At 38.6% G+C, this 19,193-nt stretch overlaps 2 pseudogenes; both read right to left on the bottom strand.

Moving 5' to 3' along the window:
• Positions 1-8,651: 8,651 nt before the first annotated feature.
• Positions 8,652-11,266, bottom strand: LOC116116359 (annotated as a pseudogene).
• A 2,438-nt stretch (positions 11,267-13,704) lies between these two features.
• On the bottom strand, positions 13,705-16,451 carry LOC116116348 (annotated as a pseudogene).
• Between the last annotated feature and the right edge of the window lie 2,742 nt (positions 16,452-19,193).

Genomic DNA, 19,193 nt, shown 5'->3' with positions numbered 1-19,193 from the left:
TGTCTCACACCTCCTACCTGAGCGACTCAACTCTACTCTCACACCTTGGCTATTCATGAAGTGGGAGATGAACATAGCTGGAAAACTCACGACCGCACCCGGGCAACGGTCTTCATGTTGGCAGTCACCGACTATTTTACTAAGTGGATCAAAGCCGAAGCACTCGCCCAAGTTAGAGACCGAGAAGTAAAAGCCTTCATCTGGAAACACGTCATCTGTAGATTCAAAGTACCAAAGGAAATAGTCACCGACAATGGATCCCAATTCATCAGCTCAAACTTCAGAGACTTCTGTGACATGTGGAGATTCAAGCTTAGCTTCTCTACCCCCCACAACCCCCAATCAAGCGGCCAGGCTGAATCATCAAATAAAACAATCATGCTAACTTTAAAGAAACGCCTTCAGAAGGCTAAAGGCGTATGGACAGACGAACTACCCAGGGTCTTTTGGTCCTACCAAACAACAGCCCGCTCGTCCATTGGCGAAACCCCTTTTTCTCTCACATATGGATCTAAAGTAGTCATCTTAGTCGAAGTATCAGTCCCCTCAACGAGACTCCAATGGTCGGATGAAGAAGTCAATAGCCAAAACCTTTGTCACAACTTGGACATAATCATTGAACTACGCGAGTGGGCGAACATTCGCAACATAATGTACCAGTAGCAGGCCACTCAACACTACAACCGTAATGTCCCAGTAAAAACATTCAAACAAGGCGACTGGGTCCTTCACAAAGTCTTTCAAAAACACTAAGTAGGTCAACTCTGGCAAGCTCGACCCCACCTGGGAGGGTCTTTACAAGATCGCTAAGGAAGTAGGAAAGGGCACCTACAGACTTTAAACCCCCAAGGGTAAGGACATCAACAATAGTTGGAATGCAATTCACCTCAAACGTTATTATTTTTAGTCAGACTCATCTTATCGGCAATTCTTTATTCTTGTTTTTGTTTAAAAAAAAAAAGGATGAATGGGTCTGTCCACCTCTTTCACCTTCAATCGGCCTCGAGGCCTGAATTCAATAAAAGAACTATTCAGCGATATAGTGACTTATACCTTTAATTGGCTCGGACCGATTCATAGATGCACACCTTCAATCAGCCCATACCGATTCATCAACCTACACCATCAGTTGGCCCATACCGACCTAACAATTCACGCAAGTGTATACCTTCGGTCGGCCTAGCCCGCCCAAAACAACACAATGGCTTACATCCACAGTCGGCCATATCGACAGACTCTTATCTCTTTTGAAGCGACACCAGCAACTGGGCCATTTGGCTTCGTCCGCGTCACAACACGAGTAGTCGGTCCAAAATGGCTAAATCTGTTCGCTCACTTGAAACAGACCATGCTATCTTGGCTATAACTCTCCACCCTAGACAAGATACACCTACAAGGCAACTAACCAAGGAAAGAGGGTTCCACCCCCACACATCTACAAGCAATCAAGTAATCGACCCATCTATCCATGAAGAAAACAGTAAAATGGAAACATAAAGCCCCAAACGGCTAAATGTAAGATAAACAAAAAAACCCCAGGCGGCTAAGTATCAGGCACAAGAAAGGTATCTACGCCATGAAAAGGCATCGTAAGCCCCAAAAATACATGAGAAAGGAAAAAATAAACCTAAGGGGCATTATGACCCATATCGTTAATGCGAGTCGTCTCACCTATCTCTGACTTAGTCACCCTATCACTGGCCCCAACGGTCGCCCTTACAGCCTGATCACCAGTTTCCTTCGTAACTAATCGCCCCAACTAACTAGCGAGGTCGAATATCTGGTCACCGACCCGCTCCTCAGCATAATCTGCGCAACCAGCAGCCTCCTAGTCTTCCATCTCCCGTAAGAGCTAGATGTCCTCATCCGAGTTCTAATGGGAGGTGTTCTCGGCCTTGTACTCTAGCATCAACTCTCCCCTAACCCTGATGATGGCGTCGTCGACGATACTGAGGCACTGCTCCCTCATCGACTCAACCTCTGCGTTCTTCTCCACCAACTCCCTCTTCAATCATTCTAGCTTGGCCTCGACCTCCTTTAGTCGCAACTGGCTCTCCCGCTCAGCTTTCTAGGCTGACGCCTCTCTATGTTGCAGATTGGCATTGGATTTGGATACATCTTGTACCATCTTCTCCTATGACATGATGGATTTCATGAGGTGCAGGCTGCTTGTAAAAACCTGCATGATAAAACTACTTGATCAGTATACAATCACTATAAGTATAGTAAGGAAAAAATTTGGCTCAAACTTAGAAAGCGCAGGAAACCCCACAGTCAGTAGCCGCGATAGCACCCATCTAGTTCAGACGACTCTCATCTGCTTGGAATAAGAACGAATTAGCCAACTTGCTCATGGAAGCTGCATTCGAATAGGTCGACGCAGAAGCTGAGATATTGAAAGTAAGCATCTCAGTCTCCTCATCCAAGACCACTGTCTTGAATGACCCAGCCCCGGGCGCAGGTGTTTGACCTAGTGGAGTCACAACCACATCCTCCACTTTCTTCTCCTTTTTGGTCGAAGAGTCCCTTTTTTGCTTCTCGCAACGTCTCGCGATAGACTCACTCGTACTCAGGACGATCAACTTCTTCATAAGCTTCTTTGCAATCGTAAATTCCTTAACAATTAGTGGGTTCAACCTTGACTTATGGAACAAAATATGATTGCAATAACGGATGAGTAGCACACTCCAAGTCTGCTTCAACGAAGGGGAGGGATACCTCACTAAATCACACCAACTCCGACCTAAAGGTGACTCGTCCTTAGATTTGCCTCCTCCAACACGATCCGCCAATCCCTCTCTTTGGAATAGCAAGAATCTTTTTAGTCTGCACGTCCAAGCCGTCCCTATTCTGCCCAACACGATTGAATTCAAGATCTGCAAAGAAGAAACACAATAAGACTTTAGTAATCAAAGCGTGAATAAAGACTAAGTTTCTCACCAGTCGTTCGCCAGGTATACAGAATCTCACCCTGGTCTCTCTCCCCAAAGACTACTTCACCCCTCATGAAGAAGAAGTGCTTCTTCCAATTTTTATCACTCGACCGGAGGTCAGTCACGAGGTAAGCCTGATCGTGCTTGAGATTGATCAGATATCGGCCTTTATCCTTGTCATTTTCCTTCAGAAAATATGAGTATAACAGCTCGTGCAGCCCAAATATCATCTGATTCTACACATAGAGGTTTCCAGAGCCATCAACAACCTCTACCCATTTGGCATAATTTGGGTCGGCGCAATCATGAAATGGTTCAAGACCACCCAGACAAGACGAGGAATGGGAAGCCTTAGCCCATCATGGAACCATTTCTCATAGGCGCTCACCCAACCTTTTGCCTCCCAATCAACCCTTTTGTATGACTTCGGCACCTTAATTTCGATAGACTCTAGGATGTGGGACATCATCCTGATCCGCCACACATCACTCTCCTTCAATAAAGGCAGATAGTCTTTACTCAATATTCCACTACCAGGCCAACTCGGCTCGTCCTCGGAGCCACTATTGGTGGAGGGCAAACTCTCAAAATCATCAACTTCATCGGAGTCTTCCCCACTCGTCCCTTGCCTATCCGACTCACCATCACTCGGGGTGGTGCCACTCGGCCTAGGGGCATCCCATGTTCACCCTTTTTGGTGTACCGACCAAAATGCCTCAACCCTCTAGCATCATCACCATCGTTGGAGCATTCTCATACTCATTCCCAACCTCTATCTCCGCCTCACTCAAGTTGCTTGACTCTGACCACGACATTGAACTCTTTGTCCACTCGACCCGACTAGCCGACCGACTGACTTTCAATTCCAAGTCAAACCCTGTTCTAGAAGCCCCACTCGCCTAGAGCTATCGACCGACTAGTTCTCAAATCAGTCTAACTCTTCGACCTCCAAGTAACTTTTGGCTCAGTCTGGGCGACCAAACACCTGCTTCCGCAGGACCACTCGTACAGATCCCTTACCACTTGGTCTAGAAGACCGAGCAACCCAAGTAACCATCCCCTACAAAAAACCACACTTCTTCACTCGAGGCACGTACTCGACCTGATCAAGCAAACCGAGACGAGCTGAATGGGGAACCATCGTAAAACGATTTCATCTTATAAAACCCAAAAAACCCAGGAAACCCCCAAAAAACCAGAAAGCACTGAAAACCCAGAATCTCCACACGCGGGCCACACCAAATCAATCCTAAACACTCAAAATCTCCCAAATGCTAAACCTAAGATTCAAAATCACTCAATTTGTCTACTCTATTTAACCCAAACAAACACAACGCCATCTTCTCAAACCCCCATAAAATCCACTAAACTCCACTCAAATCTCTCTAAAAACGCCGCAAAAACAAAGAAAAGAAGAAAGGAAACAGAAACGAGTACAAAGGAGTAAGTATTTACCATAAAAACGGCCAAAGTTCCCGAAATCTTTCATAGCTACGGACAAGAACCGAAATAGAGAGAAAATGTGAAAACAAAAGAGAGAAATAGGAAGTAAGATGAAACGAACAGTTGCCCCCACGCATTTATCAATGAAAGCTGTTAGAGCCTATGTGTGGCAGCCTTCGATTGGTCATCGAACAGTGTGATTTCGTTTTCCTGCCCAAATTCAGAAACATCTCGGTCATACACATGTCGAGAGATGAATTATTCAACTTCACGTTACCCACTCAGGGTCCGCGCCACCACGTTACGCATACACCATAGGGGTGATAACCACTCGCTCGATTCGCCCGACCAAGTGGAGTTAGCATCAGACGTACTAACTGTCCAACCTCGGCTCTCCGGCCTTGTGACAAATGCCGATAAAGCAAAACATAACCTCCTCCCTCTTGGTCATCCCAACCAAGTGAACTAGCCGCTTGATTGGGAGTGCACATACACCTATTCATTCGGATTCAACCAATCAGCCTAAGGCACCCCCACAAGAATGACCCTAACGTATTCCGCTCGGCTCGATATACCAAGTAAGCACACCTTCATGGAATAGCTCGCATCTCTCACTCGGCTCGATACACCGAGTGAGAGCACCTTCATGGGACGTTTCGCATATCTTTCCCCCGGTTCGATACATCGAGTGAGGACACCTTCATGGGATAGCTCGCACACCCTCTCACTCGGCTCGTTGCACCGAGTAAAGAACCTTCATGAGACAGCTCGTACACCCATTCACTCGGCTCGTTACACCGAGTGAGGACACCTTCATGAGACAACTCACACATTTACTCACTCAGCTCGATATACCAAGTGAGGACACCTTCATGGGACGTTTCGCATATCTTCCCACCCAGTGTGACATACCGAGTGAGGGTACCTCTAGCAGATTCTTTCATGCTTTCCCTCGATCCGATGCACCAGGCGAGTCTATCAAGGTCAACTCCACTCCCTCACTCGATCAGATACGCCGACTGAAAGCATGATGGTGTTTCACCTCCACTCGCTCGGCCTGGTGTACTGAATGCATCACCTACAACAAAAGCTATACTATTCGTTCCCGCGAATAGAGAAACAACATGTTCACTAGGGGTGGAAAAAAAAACCGAAAAGAAAAATCGAACTGAAACCAAACATAAAATTAGGTTTTTTTCCAAATTTGGTTCGGTTTAGAATAATGGGTAAACCGAATATTCGGATCGGTTTTAAAAAAAAAATAAACCGGTTAACCGAAACCGGATTATGAAACCGATTTTTTTCTAAAAAAAATTAGTTCCTTTCATTAAATCCCTCTCTCTTTTTCGGTTTCTCTATATTTTATTTTATTAAATACCACCCTCTCTTTCTCGATTTCCCCACCTTTTTCTCTTATTAAATGCCTTTCTTCCTTTCTCTCGATTTCTTCATTTTCTTTTTTATTAAATGCCTCTCTCTCTCTTTCTCGATCTCTTCAATTTTCATCTTCCACTTTCATTAAATACCTCTCTTTCTCCTTCTGATTTTTAAACTCTCTTTTATTAAATTCCTCTCTCTCTCCCTCTCTCTCACTCTCTCTCTGCAAATACGCATCCTTTTAGCCCCTTACTCTTCCATTCCTGAATTCTGGCGTTGAGCTTTGTTTGGTTACGTGAACATGTGTGTACTATTGCTCCAAATCCTGCTAGTTCTTCTACTATAGCATATCTGGCAAATATCAACCAAATAGCAAAAACATAAATTGGGCAAAATTGGAAGGTTATATTGAATTGAGCCGATTGGTCCAGACCATTTTAAAAAACCTGTTTAAAACCGATTAACCAGTTAACCAAACCGAATTTTTGGTTCGGTTACAAACCAGTTTAAGTAAAAAATCGATTTGGTTTCGGTTCAATTTTTTACTTAAACTAGAATTCGGTTCGGTTCAAATATAGGATAAACCGGTTCAGTTAACCGGTTTTTTCCACCCCTAACGTTCACATGTTCAACCGGTCAGTCGCGAAGGTCGACTAGCTACACCTCCATGCAACATCTACTCTCTAAGCTAAGCACTCCTAAACTTAGAAAGTGGGGGGGAAGGGGGGGGGGGGGGGCAAACTGTTAGGGCCAAAAAATGTCCTCGGCCCAAATAGGCCCAAAGACGAAGACACCTTGAACAAAACTGAAAGCTAGGGCCCAATTGCTGCAATAGAGTTTGCATATCAGGTCCGTTCGGTACATCTACCCAGTTGCTCACCATTTGGACCCAATCAGCAGAGGCCCAATTCATTTAGGCCTCACTGCCAGTTTATCTAGGCCCAGACCCTTTGATCCTAGACCACCTTCTGGACTTAGGATCTACTTGGAGCCCAGGGTCGTCTACTTACCCTGGTACTATCCAAACTCAATCGAAGAGGTCCATCACTTTCCTAATTCATCTAAGATCTGTGTCTTAGACCCGTTGGGACTCCCTTTCCTACTGAGGTAAGGGAGCCAAAGGTTCTCCGTTTTCCACAAAACCTCAACTCTAAGGACTCTCAGTCCCACCAAGATTCGAAGATCCTACAATCGCTATTTAAACAGAGGCCAACCCTCTCACAAAGGACACATACATTACACCTTAAGACCCTGCAATTCTCACTCTCGAGAATTTCGCATCACAGCCGTAGTTATAGTCTCCGACTAAACTTCTGGTAACTTTTTCTCTCCCTAACCCTCACTAAATTAATCTCACTTGGCCTTGTTGACTTGAGTGTCAGAGTGCCTACGGCAAACACCTCCCCGGTGTTTCCCATTCGCTTCACGCTTGCAAAAGTGACATGTTGCTTTCACAATGATTTAGGTTTATGTCGTATCTGATTTTTTTTTTCTAGTGACCGGGGTGTCCAAGCCAGCTTGTGTGCACCTAAACTAACCCCGGGCTCCTAAAATTAATGGTTTGGTAAATCTCTAATAGCCATCTCTATTAGCAACCGAGGTAAATCGAATTTAAAACCTCTTAAGTAATACTTCAAGAGTCCCTATTCAACCGTTCAGCCACCCAAGGGTGGTTGTATTTGATTGTTATTGTTCATGTTTTTGTTCTGGGTTTCTTGAAAGGGGTATATTATTAGATTCTTTTTTTTTTTCAATTATGTAGTTACCAGAATTACAATAATGCTTTTTTTTAATGGCTGAATTACCATTTTCCACCCTTGGTTTCAAAAACTAACACTTGCCCGCCCATTGTCACTCTCCGTCCATCAAAGTTACATTTGACTGACTTTGACCTTTAAAATGTCAGTCTTACCCTTATTAATAATGATCAAAACAGTACATTTATAATACAATTACTCATATTGATATTTGATAAGTAATTATAAAAAAATCAATTATCCAAAAATTAATAATAAATTTCCAACCAATCAAAAACTAATATCAAATTAATAAAAAATGTATTCCTCAGACTTAGGGTGTCATTCGCCGTGTTTAATTTCACTTTTATAAAATTTAATTTCTTTTAATCCTATAATTGATGGAATTTGATTGTTTTACCCTTTTACTGTTAAAATTTGTTAACGTCTTGTGACTCTTGTCAAATTTTTGGATTATTTGTTACTTCCTGAAATCCTTGGTTATATTTGTTATTTAGGCTAAACTGTGAGGGGGTAATTGTCATAATCCCAATGTTTTGTCTAAGTCAAAGCTTCCAACGGCTTTATATTGGTATTCAAAACCTCTAGAAAGCCTCAAAAGTTTAATATTTATTTTTTTTAACAATTTCAAAACTTCTAGGAGCCTCAAAAAGTTGCATCATATTTTCCCTTTAAATTAATAAATTGAGTTCCACGTGAAAAGCAACTTGAATATTCATATCAATTTGGGCGGTTAGTGAATTTCCTGATAGTGCTATTATACCTTCAAGTAATATGATTTTGTGGCCAATTACCATTGCCTCTATCGGCGGCAGATTGCTCTCTATTCTCTTTTAGTCATATGATTTTAATTACTTTACAATTAATTTTCAACAGTACTTTAATTAAAGGATTATTATCCCACACCTCCTCCCAGGTTTCAGTTTTAGTTACTCATACCCTAAAGGTACGAAAAATTACCACCGACCTTCATTCACATTTTTGGTTTACTTTATATACCCCCCAAGAGATCGATTAATATCACACGTATCCATTTTGGTCTAGAAGTATTAAAAACACCCGTGCTCTCAATGATATGTTATGGTCCTATACAAGTTTTAATTAAAAGTCTATCTTACCCTTCCATTACTTACTAACTCAACAAATTTCTTAAAGCCTTTACTTAATAAATATCCAAATCCGCAAAATCAACCTTGAGCTTACAATTATATTTTTTAAGGGAAAGGTTATACATTTATATAAAACATATAGTATTAATAATCAATATTAATATTTGGCTCAGGCATTATATGTTGTTTATTGGCTCAGTACTTTCGTGATTTAGGCAACTGCCGAAGCCAGTAGCTAGGAAGATGTTTAAGCATTAACCATAGCTTCATTTCTCGATCTTGGAAAGACGCGGAGATGGAGTCCACCTTCAATATGAAGAGTGAGTGCAGTTTTGTACTTGACTGGTTTACTTTCATCATTGAGCTTAAATTTGTAGCTCCCAAGCAGGATCATAGAGAAAATTTTCATCTGCCTGTAAGCAAAATCCTTTCCTAGACAGATTCTCGGACCCCCCTGTTCGACACAAATTGATTAGCTAGTCTAAATAACAGATTCTCAAATTTTCAATAACAGGGCCAGTTAGTTATGATCAGATTCTTATCTCACCTGGAAGGCTGTGAAGATGAACGGGCTTTTCGGCTGGAAATTGCCATTTTTATTGAGCCATCTCTCAGGCCGGAATTCCTCTGCATCATTACCCCATAAAGCTTTCATCCTGCCCATGGCATAAGGTATATATGCAATCATATCTCCTTTATTCACACTGAAACCATCAGGCAGCGTGTCATCGGAAAAAACACTCTTCCCATCCTGTGACACCACCAAGAAGTACTTCTTTCAAACAAACAAATTAAGCCAACAACGGTTTTATTATATTAATCAAGCGGCGTAAGGGCGCAGCCATAAAATAATATCAAACATTAATTAAAATCAAAATGAAAAATATTGTGTAATTAAACATATTTTTCGTGTTCTCCCTCTAATTATGCATGTACTTACCACAGGAACTGCGGGATACAATCTGAGTGTCTCAGACAAAGCTGCGTGGAGATAGTGCATCTTGTCAAGGGTTTCTTCGTTTATTTTTGCTGCAAGTTCCTCAATGCTTGAATTACTACTTACTTGGGTTGCTTCTGTTATTTCCTTTGCAATCTTTTCCTGTCTATCAGGATGCTTACAAAGCAAGTAAAAAAACCAAGAAATAGTTGTAGCCGTGGTGTCTTTGCCTGCTATTACAAAATTGAGAACTATGTCCCTCAAGTATTTTGGATCCGTCTCTTTCAGATCCAGAAACCTTGAAAGAATGTCTTCTTTCTTCCCCTGTAATATTTGATTCGTTAGCTAATTACAAAAATATTAGTAACTTCGAATTAAAACCCAGATGGATTGAGATGTTACACTTTGAGGTTTTAAATCATCATGTGGATCATTGAACTGCTCAATTTTGCTTTTGATTAATTTGTATACAAATTCATCAATCACTTTGATATTCTTTCTCAATTCAGCCTCTGATCCGATGTTCAGGAACCGCTTAATCTTCCAAAAGAAATCTGCATATCGAAAAGAAGTAATTGCATTTGCTTTATCAAAAGCATCAGTGAATCGAGAGCCTTCTTCATAAGTTCCAGACAAACCATCTAAATCTATACCCAATATGACTTTAAACACAGAGTCTAAGGTTGCTTTCATGAAAAGATTCTGCAAATGAACGCATAATTATAGTGAATCAATCATCAATTAAACGGAATTATTACCTGTTCTTCTGATATGAAAACTAATTTATTAAGAAACTCATACTTGCATGTCTAACGATGGGTTTGATGCCGAAGCTTCAGAAACTATTCGTGCAAGCTTTACAGCAGTGGTTTTAAAGACAACACTGCTAAAATCTCTCAGTATCTTGGTGGAGAATTCATAGCTTGATACTTTCCTTTGATGTTTCCACTTCTCTCCGTCTACAACGAAGATCCCACCTCCCAGTAGATCTGTCAAAATGTTATACTGGAAAAATCCCTGCAGCTTCATGAACGTGGTAGAATTAGAATTTTCTGCTAATCATATACTCTGTGTTGATACTTCTTTTGATCATATACTCTATGTTGATACTTCTTTCGGATGAACAATAAATTACGAAAAGAGTTTCAACAGTAAAAGTGTTAAATGACTATGCAAAATTCTAGCTAATTTTAAATTATTTCTACAGCTGATTTTAATTACATCTTTTGGAAGAAAAGCTCAGCCTTCAAACTTTGTGTAACGGCAATACAAATAAAGCTATATTAGGATATTACCTTGCCATAGTTTGGAAAGTTTGTTTTGAGAATTTATTCAACAACTGTAGGATCAGTGGTGAAAATCTCACTTGAGGAGAAAGAAGGCAATCTGAAAGTTTTATATTTGCGAGAAAGGTCAGTCATGAAATCAAAGAGTCTGTAATAATTGAGTCCTGCGGACAGGTGAGAGCTGCCGATTGGGTGATATTTTTTAGTCTTCTGAGACGATTTTGTGACATGGAATCTGAGGATGAATATGGCAGAGATTAGAGCTAAAGCTGCTACTGTGAGAGGGATGAAGAAGGAGGAAAATTCATTTAGGTCGATCATGATCAAGGATAAGCAAATTACAGAGCAGAGTAGGAGTGAGATTGTTTTAGCTAATCAGCCAGCCAAGAGTTACTGTTATATGAATTATATAGAGCAAAAGATTCTGGAGTATCCGTGTAAAATTCATTGAGATTTGTGTGCTTTATGGACTTCTTTCAGGTTTTATTAATATTATTTAATCATTCTATTTTTATCGCTATTTTACACAATTCCCGCCTTTCATATGTTTGGGCTGAGCCAAAGTTTGGCCTATCCACCCCACTAGTACCCTCAGTTTCAAAAACTATCAACGTTCTACCCGCTGTTAGTAGCCGTTAGTGAATTTTGACATATGATATGACACAGCAACAGACATGGAAAGACTATCTTGCCCCTCCCTGTAAAAAAATAAATCAAATTTTCATCTTAAATCTCATTTATTTTTAGTTAAATCTAAAATAATAATTAATTCCCAAAATCATTAATCAAAACACAAAATTAACCCAAATTTTCATATTTAATCTCTCATTTATCTTTAATCAATCTCAATGTTTTGATAATCAAACTGGGGAGAAACCGGCAAAGATGTCGGGTCCCAGGTTGACTTGTTTAACTGGTTTGACTGGCTAGTCAAACCCATTGTGAAATTTTTAAAATTTAGCAAATACACCCCTAAAAATTTGATAGTCTCTACAGGTTTAAAATTTAGCAAACACATCCCAAATACAAATTGGCCGTCAATTGGTTGGTGTCGACGACTCACCAAATACAATCATAATCATCCCTTGAGCCCATACCCTAGAAAATCTTCCCAAGATTTAGCCGAAATCGACCAAATCTAACCAACGCGAGCATTAACAACCCTCCCCATCACCACGAAAATACTCTCCTCAGTCTCCTAACCAAAAACCATCTCACCCCACCCCCATTCACCTTGCCAATCGCCAACAAAAGCTGACTATTGCTGTAGTTGGTTTTTTTCAAATTTCGGTCGATTAACTCACCGGAAATCAATTCCGTCACCACCATTACGCTCACCAACACTTCTTCTTCAAAAGCCCCAACATCCCGACCTTGGATTATTCGTTGATCATCAGCCCAAATTCTAGTGTTTTGGGTGAATAGGAAAATTGTTAACCTGACCCGATGAAGGTCTCAAGTCGATTTAAACGGTCGGGCCAGACCAGGTTTTAAAACACTGATCAGTCTCTAAAATAATAATATATCTTTGAATCAAGAGAAAACTGAAAACAAACTTTAATAAAAAAAAAAAAAAAAAATACAGCCTAACACAAATCTTCAATACTAAATTAACCATCAACTAATAAAAAAATCAACTAAAACTTAACACAAACCTTCAATAAAAAATCGTTGTACAATAAAATTTTCATTAATTCGTCAATCATCTCCATTACAACAAAATTCATCAATCTTCCATTCATATAATTCATCATCCTTCTAATTTTATATTAACAAAACCTTTTTTACAACACAATAAAACCCATCAACCAAAAGAAATTTCACAAAAAATTATTTCTTCCCATCTCATCTCCAATAAATCATAAAATAAAAAAATCAAACCCATTTAACCTAAATAGACTCAATCTTCAACCTAGATCAGATCGTTGTTCAATGAAATCGGACGGTAAAGTTTCGACGGCAAATGATGGCATTGGAAAGAGGCGACAGAGGAGAGAAAAGCGTTGAACACATAATCAAGCAACATCATATGCTATGGGGCAACAAAAGGATATTTCAACCCACTACTCACCACCTACACATTCAAACCCAAAACTCAAAAGCAAAGAAATGAATAAAAATGTGAATGGGTTTCTTATGAAACCTATTTTGTAAGACCACTTCACTTCGCACCAATTGAAAAAAATGATCATAATACGGAGATTCGGAGAATATAATGTTTAAAATGTTAATTTTCCTGCTGTGGGTGCAAACTGCAGATATTAAAAGATTTTCCTTTTTGGGTTCTTATTTTTTTTTTTTTTTTTTTTTTTTTTTTTTTTTTTTTTTTTTTTTGCTTTCTCATTATTAACTATTAAGCGATTTTGCATTTTAATTTTTTAATTTTATTATACTTCGCACCAAGAATTTTTTTTCGTAGTCCGTGCAACACCCAATCAAACTTCTCACTGAATATTTCCTACTTTATTATTTTTATTATACTTCTATTCCTGAACTCCCTGAGATTTCAAGACTATCAAACACCCCCTCCTCGCCTTTATCATCACCGTTAACTAACGATGAAATTTGCATTCAACTTACCACTCGATGGTTCAGGTATGTAACTTGACATTACCTTTCTCTAGTTCATCGTATGTTCTACCTACTACCCCTAAAGCTTGATAAATGTAAAACATGTTTTAATTTTGAATTTAACCGCATTTTATGGAACTTTACTGTTCAAAGTGATGATGTATATAGGTCAATTGAAAGATTTTTTTTATTTTTTTAAATCCTATTTACTTTGCCAAATGCCAATTATTAATACTTACAGAATAATTACTATAAGCAAATTACAAATGCACAACTCTATAGAATTGTCTTTCAACTAGACAAATAAGCATTGGAGATATCAAAGAAACAAAACATTATAATCAACATCATATATTGTTCTTTATTGACCCTGTACTTAAATGACTTAGGCAAGCACAATATAATTTTAAGCATTACGGTAGCTTCATAGCTCAATCTTGGGAGAACGCGGAGATGGAGTCCGCCTTCAATAGAAGAGTCAGTGCTGTTCTGTACCTGACTGGCTTACTTTCATCATTAGCTTCAATTTGTAGCTCCACAGGATCATGGAGAAAATTTTCATCTGCCTATAAGCAAAATCTTTTCCCAGACAGATTCTTGGACCCGCCTGTTCAACAGAATCATCTAATTGATTAGCTAATCTAAATAAGTGTTCTAGTTAATTGCATCATCACTCTCGTGTTACAACGTAAGGGGAAAAAAAAGTCTACTTGAGTTTTAAGACTTAATTTTCCAAATGTGATTAACTCATGGTTATGATCAGACTCTTTATCTCACCTGGAATGCTGTGAATATAAAGGGCTTTTGGGTTGGAAATGGCCATTTCATGAGCCATCTCTCTGGCCGGAATTCCTCTGCATCATTACCCCACAAGTTTTCGTCCTGCCCATTCATACGGTACATATGTGATCTGATCTCCTTTATTCACACTGAAACCATCAGGCAGTGGTCATCGGAAAAACAAACCTTCCCATCCTGTCACACCACCCACAAGTACTTCTTTCAAACCAAGCCAACGATGAACTTATTATATTAATCAACCAGCATTGGGCACAGCCATAATCATATCAAATATTCACAAATCAAAATGAAAATATTGTGCAATTAACACATTTTTCATGTTCTACCACTGATTATACATATACTTACCACAGGAACTGCGGGGTAGAGCCTCATGTCTCAGACAAAGCTGCGTGGAGATAATGCATCTTGTCAAGGGTTTCTTCATTTACTTTGGCTGCCAGTTCCTCATGCTTGAATTACTTCTCACTTGGGTTGCTTCTATTATTTCTTTGCAATCTTTTCTTGTATATCAGGGTGCTTACAAAGCAAGTAAAAAAAACCAAGAAACAGTGGCACAGTGGTGTCTTTGCCACAATTACAAAATTGAGAACAATGTCCCTCAAGTATTTTGGATCGGCTCTTTCAGTTCCAAAAACCTGGACAGAATGTCTTCTTTTTCCTCCTGTAACATTGATTTAAAGCTAATCACACAAATATTACTAAAACTTGAACGAAAACCGATATGGTTCGAGATGTTACAACTTAAACTCACTGAGGGTAAATCATGATGTCGATTATTGAGTCGCTCAATTTTGCTTTTAATCAATTTGTATACAAATCATCAACCACTTTGTATTCTTCTCAATTTAGCCTCTGATGCGATGTTCAGGAGCCGCTTATCTTCCAAAAGACATCAATAAATCGAAAGAAAGTATTGCATTTGCTGTATCAAAAGCATCAGTGAATGAGATGCCTTCTTCATAAGTTCCAGACAAACCATCTAATTCTATACCCAATACGACTTTAAACACGGAGTCTAAGGTTGCTTTCAAAAGATCCTGCAATAAACACATAATTAAGTGAATCAATCATCATTTAAGGAATAACTGTTCCTGTGATATATATAGAGTACTAGTTTATTTAGAGGGTCATACTTGCTGTCTAACATCGTTTTGATGCTGAAGCTTCAGATACTATCACCAAGTTTTACAGCAGGGTTCTAAAGACTACACTGCTAAAGTCCCTCAATATCTTTGTAGAAATTCATAGCTTGATAGTTTCCTTTGATGTCGCCACTTCTCTCCGTCTACCGCGAAGATCCCATCACCCAGTAAGTCCTTAAAAATGTTATATTGGTACAATCCCTGGTTCCATAATTAAACTCATGGAATTAGAGTTTTCTGCTAATTAATCATATACTATCTGTTCGATGCTTCTGTTGGATATGAACATAAATTACAAAAAGAGTTTGACTAGTAAAACCGTTTAACCAACGGTGCAAATTCTTGCTAAATTAGAATTATTTCCACTGTTGTTTTTCAACCACATCTTTGGAGAAAAAGCTCAGCCTTCAACTTTCTTCTTCCAAGTTGATTTCTCAAGATAAACGAAATCATATGGAAATAAGGAGAAGATGTCTCCATATATACGAAATAAAGTCGGCAGATTTTCTTTTCATTCAAACAACTTAATAACAATTAAATATTTAACTACATAGATATATAACTGGAAATTGAGTAAGAATTAGAAGAAAATGAAATACATTTATCAAGTTTTTTGAAAAAAGAAAAGCTATAGTAGGATATTACCTTGCCATAGTTTTGAAAGTTTGTTTTGAGGATGTACTCAACAATTGCAGGGTCAGTCGTGAAAATTTCACTTCCGAAGAAAGAAGATAATCTGTAAGTATTATATTTGCGTGAAAGGTCAGTCATGAAATCAAACAGCCTGTAAAAATTGAGTACTCGGCTCAGGTGAGAGGTACCGATTGGGTGATATTTTTTAGTCTTCTGAGTTGATTTTTTGACATGGTATCTAAGGATGAATATGGCAGAGATTAGTGCTAAAGCTGTTGCTGTGAGAGGGATGAAGAAGGAGGAAAATTCATTTAGCTCGATCATGACCAAGATTCAAGGGTAAGCAATGCAATGCCGAGCGAGTGGGATTGAGATTAAAACTGGAATTAATTAAATATACACTGAGGTGAAGACAGATAACATGCAAAATAAATGAGAGGAATGAAGTGAAAATTTTGGTAGGTTTGAGTTGTTTGACTGCCAGATAAGCAGATGACATAAGTGCCCTTCCACAATAAAAGGATCTTGACATGACACGAAAGCCTTGCATTAAAATAATAAGCGGAGAGTATATGGCCCCACTCCAAGATATACAATTGATTCTCTAAAAATAAAGCCTATTTAACATTATTTATTCCATTAAAATTCATAAGGTCATAAGGTCAAGTTTTTTTATTTGTAGTATTTCTTGTGTAATTAAGTATTTGAACTCGTATTTATTTTGCAAATAAAATCTTAGTTAGAAAATGATTGTTGCATAGGGAATGTAAATTCAATAAAGATGGGTTCACAACCTAATCTTACAAACTTTCTTTTACCATTACGATGTGATAATTTACAATTTGTCAACTCATAATTGAGCTGACAAGATCCACTGCGAGTTGATAAATTGAGAGATGTTAGCCTATTACATCGGGTTATAAGAGAAATTTTGTAAGATTAGACTGTAAATGTAGTATCGCCCATGAAAATTTTAAATTTCTCTTGATTTGAGTGCAAAGAGTAAAAAGGATAAACGAAGTAAAAGATGCTTTTTCTTATAGATATAATATGTTTTTTTTTAAATTATTGTTTTAAGTTTATTTTTAACTAACTCCTAGATTTCTAATTCAGCTTACACATTAAACTACTTTTAAGTTATTTGTTATTTAAAATTAAAATCTTCTTTGTGGTGATAAAGAATATCTTCAAATCTCCATACCTCAGAGATCAAACTAGTTTTAACCTTCAAGTTATGTGCTTTGTCACATTGTCTTTAATATTTTATGTAGTGTTGATGCAAAAAATACACTAACTAGAGTGATCCGATTGATCTTGATGGAATCAAAACTAATGTGTGCGTGATTACGGGTAACCAGCAATGTAATGAGACGGAAGCAATAAAATAGATAACACGATAAGTTTTTAAAGTGGTTCGGCCAGTTATACTCTTGCGCCTACGTCTACTATTTTTGTATTTGCTATGAGAGCTTATAATAATAATAGTCATAGAACAATTTGCTATCCGCTTTCTCTTCATTTGAGGGGGTTTATATGCAAATTTTGTACATAGGAAAGAACGAAAATAAAGAGATTACAATTAAGATTGAAATGCAACTCTGATATTCTAGCGATTAAGCGTTGAGATTGCGCCAAGATTGCTATTGATCTGATCCCTTCTGAGATATCTGGGATTTGAAGTTATTTGTGAGCTGACTGAACAATTGTAGGAATTGGTCATGACTAGCTTGTGCTAGGTCGAGCTACATCCCGACGAGCTTATGCTAGGTCAGGCAATCGATCGAGTCGAACTGATTTTTGATCAAGCTATAATCTCGCAATTCTTTGAGCTTGATGGAAAAATCATACACAACATCTCCCCCTAGTGTTCGATGCTTGTTTCGAGCTTTAAAGACTATTGCTCAATTTGATATCAAGCTTGGACTTCTTTGGTTGTGTGTTGAATGCAGATCCGATCGAGCTTCATGAGTCGGACTCATCTCCGATCGATGTAGGCAACGCTTGGCTTTTCCTCTGTTGTGATATTCTTAACAAACCCAGAATTTGAAATGAAGGGCATATGTGTAACTTCCATGCGGTCATGTCTCATTAAATGCAACAGCCTTTGGCAGTTACTTTTCGTTGCGCGTGGGTGACTATAACTATCGACACTCGTAATCGAAGCGATGTGCAGTGACGGTTATGATTGTGGCAGCCTAACAGTTGATCGCCCCTCACAGATGATTGACATTTACCACGTCCAAGGGCTAGGATTGCTCGATGAATAGAGGGCGAGATTCACTATAGATCAATGGCTACGATCGAATCCCACCCTCTCTCTCCCATGCAAACCACTATAAAAGCAAGCAACCTCGTCAAAACGTCTTATTAGTGTATGCACTGGAAACCAATCGTATTATCAGTTTCAGGGTATTATATCTTGTAAATACTTTTCTGAGAATGAAAGAAAGAGTTCTGTTTTGATATGTTGTTTAGTGCTTTATTTATATTATTTATAATGCATGTGAAATGTTATGATGGCATTGGAAAGAGGCGACAGAGGAGAGAAAAGCGTTGAACACATGGTCAAGCAAAATCTTATGCTATGGGGCAACAAAAGGATATTTCAACCCACTACGCGCCACCTACACGTTCAAACCCAAAAAAAATGTGAATGGGTTTCTTATGAAACCAATTTTGTAAGATCACTTCACTTCGCATCAATTGAAAAAAATGATTATAATATGGAGAATATAATGTTTAAAATGTTAATTTTCCTGCTGTGTTTGCAAACTGCAGATATTAAAAGATTTTCCTTTTTGGGTTTCTTTTTTTTTTTTTTTCTCATTATTAAGCGATTTTGCATTTTATTTTACTATACTTCGCACCAATAATTTTTTTTTGTTGTCCGTGCATACACCCAATCAAATCTTCACTGTATATTTCCTACTTTATTTTATTTTTATTATACTTGGACTGGTATCTGAACTCCCTGAGATTTCAAGACACATTAAACACCCCTCCTCGCCTTCATCATCACCGTTAACTAGCGATGAAATTTGCATTCAACTTACCCCTCGATGGTTGCAGGTACGTACCTTGACATTACCTTCCTCTAGTTCATTATATGTTCTACCTACTACCTACTAGAGCTTGATAAATGTTAAACGTGTTTTAATTTTGAATTTAATCCGCATTTTCTGGAACTATACTGTTCAAAGT

This window comes from Pistacia vera, unplaced genomic scaffold (genome assembly GCF_008641045.1).
Source record: "Pistacia vera cultivar Batoury unplaced genomic scaffold, PisVer_v2 Contig77, whole genome shotgun sequence".
Classification (NCBI taxonomy): Eukaryota; Viridiplantae; Streptophyta; class Magnoliopsida; order Sapindales; family Anacardiaceae; genus Pistacia; species Pistacia vera.
The sequence above is the reverse complement of the archived record's forward strand: the minus strand, read 5'-3'. Positions and strand labels throughout refer to the sequence as shown.